Below are 3,930 nucleotides of genomic sequence, written 5' to 3'. Positions count from 1 at the left end.
GTCCTTCATGCAAGAGAGGAGGGCTGATCTGTGCAAGAGAGAAGGGCTTATCTGTGCAAGAGAGCTTTGGAGCAAGATTCAAATGAATAGTACGCTTCGTTCATTCATTTCTTTGTGATTGTAGATTCTAAAAAATAACATTTGTTTTTGTAATTTATCATTGTCTTTTAGTCTTCTGTTGAATATTGTTTTTGGTTTTCTACATCTTCTTTTAGATGGGTTTCTGTTGGAGTAGCTAAGGATTTATATTGTGGGTTGGAAAATTACAAACGTTTAAAGCTTTCTTTTGGTAAAAGTGCTTTTGTTTAAAAGAAATCTTGATATGTCTCTCTCTCTCTCTCTCTTTTATGATTTTTCTTTTTTTCTTTAAATTCCGAAATTTATTAAAAAAAAAAAAGAGCCAAAACGACGTTGTTTTGGCTATATTAACGACAGCTCCTAACTGAGTTCTAACAAAATCTTGCATTGACAAAAGTTGAAAATTAGAGGACTAAATTGACAAAACTGAAAGTTAGAGGATTGAAATGAAAAAATGTGAAAGTTAGAGGGTCAGTTTTGTATTTTTGCCATTATTTTATTATAATTTACTCTTATCTCTACATGAAGTTGTATCTGTTATATTTGGTTTTTAGTGAAGTTTATGATATATTTTTCTATTAAAAATTTAGAACACATTTTCCTCTATTTTGTGTGCATAGGTTTGTTTCTCATTTAAAAAAAAAAAAAAATTATATCAGTTATATTGATTGGATTAGGAAACAAAATACCTCAAAATGACACTATCTAGATTCTATTCTAGAGCTTTCTGAAATAGGCCACTCGGTTGCAAAGATTACGGGTGTGTTTAAGATCTATTGATTTTGCTGAAAATACTATAAATAAAAATAAAATTTAGTTGAAATAGTTTAGTGAGATTCATAAATTGTACCAAAAAGTGTAGTGAGACCCATAAATAATAGGAAAAATAAATTATATTATAAAATAAGCTGATTTTTTAAGTTAGAACCAAATGCACACAACAGGTTCAAATGAAATTTAGTACTTATTTAGATTGCGTTTCTGGTGCTGCATTTATGCGTTTTGCTTTTTTATTATTATTTTATTGAGAAGCGTGTTTCACGTGGAATTTTGTCTGTCAATGGGTCCTGTGCATTGTGCATGGGACCCACTACCTCTTTGACTAGCAAAATTTTTACTGGAATGTGTCTGTCAGTGGGATGCATGCACTGTTCACGAGATTCACAAACTTCTTTTTCCAACAAAATTTTCATTAAAAATAGGTTTCACGACATTATTCATACATTTAAAAATTATTTTGCTATAATATTTTCAGTTTTTAATTTTCAATTTTTTGCAAAATAAACGCTATCTAAACACATCATCGACCAAATGATTTGGGGAAGGTCGCGTACAGCTTTATATTGTCCACTGTCCACATGTCATAACAGTCGCAAGATAAAAGTGGCAACAGTGAACATGAGAGTCACGAGATTATTATCACCATCATACAAAACGAAGCGTGAGTAAATGCACAGTACAGATACAGTATTGATATTGACATTGCCATTTTATGGGCCACGGGGTTAGAGCAATGCATCAGCTTTTCTCAAAGTTTTTATCTATTTGTGCATAAAATATTTATTTTTTCAATTTTACATTATCACTTTTATTATTTTAAATTATTATTTTTTATAAAGCACTCGTATTTAAGGTTCATTTGGATATAACTTATTTTGATGAAAATTGAAAAATGAAAATACTGTAACAAAATAATTTTTAAATGCGTGAAAAATTATTGTTCACTCTGTTTTTTACTGTTCATAAGTCTAAAATCACTGTTTATGAACAATAAACAATGCCAAACACGCATCCAAAAAAAAAAAAAAAAAAAAAAAAACTGAAAATGCACAAAAGCCCACACTTAGAGGCGGAGTAAGAGGTCAAGGGGGGAACTATCCCCTGACTCCTCATAAAAATGCTCATAGAACACGTTAAATGCTTTGCCCCCTCTAACCTAGGAAAAAAAAAAAACGAAAAGCAACTCCTATTTAAATAAGAAAATAAATCTGACACTGAATAAAGTGAAAAATTTACACAGTATTGGAGCATTGACAGCACTTTATTCCACTTTTAAACCAAAACTAACATCACTATTATTATTATTATTTTTTTAACCTTTATCTTTTTCTAGGATTTAGCATGTCACTATTCACGGTACTTTGGATGTTCATCTCAGTTCTTTCCTCTTTATTTATTTTTTATTTTATTTTTTATTTTTTTTTTAAGGAATTTCAATTGTTTGTGGCTCTACAACAAAGCATTTGTAGTGGAAAAAAAAAAGTATGATATTATTAAAGAACAAAGCTGGGAAAATGAAAAAACCAAATTGCATAGCTCGATTCCCTAAGTATGAATAATTTGATGTGTCACACTGTCATTGAATTATGAAAGTTACAAATACAAAGGTAGCTGAAAAGGCAACTATCCTAACTAGAAAGAAATGGAAATGGAAGTATCAAATAGAGAAAACATTGCATTACAAAAAGTTAACAGTTGCATAAAAAATACTTAATACACCATAAATTAGTAAGGCCACAATAGAAAAGCTTTCCTCATGGCAAGATTTGACTTCTAAAGAGGTTTTGATGATAATGAAAGTACAACATGAAACCAAGAGGTTTAAAGTCTATGCTATGTATCTAAGAGTTAGACCCTTTTGGATTTTGCATATGTACCGCTGTAAGTTTCTTTAAAAAACCTTCTCTCCTCTCTCCGTGTGTGTATGTGTTAAAAATATTTAGTATTCTTAAAAAAAAAAAAAAAAATAGTGGGTTAATCCCATATTGGAAAATGAATATAAATAAAAGAGGTTTAAAGCTTGTGCTGTGTATCCAAGAGTTAGGCCTTTTTGGATATACACCACTATAAGTTTCTTTAAAAAACTTTATTCCCTCTCCTCGTGTGTGTGTGTTAAAAATACTTAGTGTTCTTAAAAAAAAAAAAAAAATAGTGGGTTAATCCCACATTGGAAAATGAGTATGGGTAAAAAATGTTTAAAGCATGTATTGCGTATCTAAGAGTTAGGCCATTTTGGATATACACCACTGTAAATTTCTTTAAAAAACCCTCTTCCCTCTTTCCCGTGTGTGTATTAAAAATACTTAGTATTCTAAAAAAAAAAAAAAAAAAAAAAGAGGTTTCAATATTTACTTTTAGCAACGTTGGACAAACTGATATTAATGTCTTTATGTATTTAAATTAATTTCTTCTTTTGGTTTTATTTGTTAGTATAATTTTTATGAGAATTATAGTTGCTTTCAATGGTTTATATCGATTTTTGCCCCTCCTCAACTAAAATTCTAACGCTGCTATTGCCCACATCAGTCCATCTATTATATACTCTATTTTATATAAATAATATTTTTTATTCTTCTTTTATTATTATTTTATTTTAATAATAAAATATTTCTTATCTCAATTTTCACAAGTATCATCTCCTCCCTAAAACTCTCCACCTCTCTCTTATCGATTTTGGGTTCGATTTCCTGTTGATTTTTTCTTTGATTTTCCATTTATTTTTTGGTTGGATTATTATTTGTTGTTATGGTGGTGGTGCTAGGTTGGGTGGTGCTGGGTTATTGTGGTGGTTGGGTGGCGCTAGGTTGTAGTTATGGGTGGAGGTTGATCGATTGTGCTCTTAGATGAAGAGATCAAGAGAGAGATAGTGAGATGAAGAGGAAGGACAAGTCTGATGGGAGAGAGAAAATAAAATAAATATTGATTTACATAGTTACAGTAACTATGTATATTTACACGGTTTCTGTAGCAATTTTGCATATGAACAATATTATAGACCTACTAATGTGGGTAGTTTTTTTAGCAAAAATATGTAAAATGAACACTTTTTCTTTTTTTTTAAAAAACTGATGC

The sequence above is a fragment of the Quercus robur genome, chromosome 8 (assembly GCF_932294415.1).
Source record: "Quercus robur chromosome 8, dhQueRobu3.1, whole genome shotgun sequence".
Lineage (NCBI taxonomy): Eukaryota > Viridiplantae > Streptophyta > Magnoliopsida > Fagales > Fagaceae > Quercus > Quercus robur.
The sequence above is the reverse complement of the archived record's forward strand: the minus strand, read 5'-3'. Positions refer to the sequence as shown.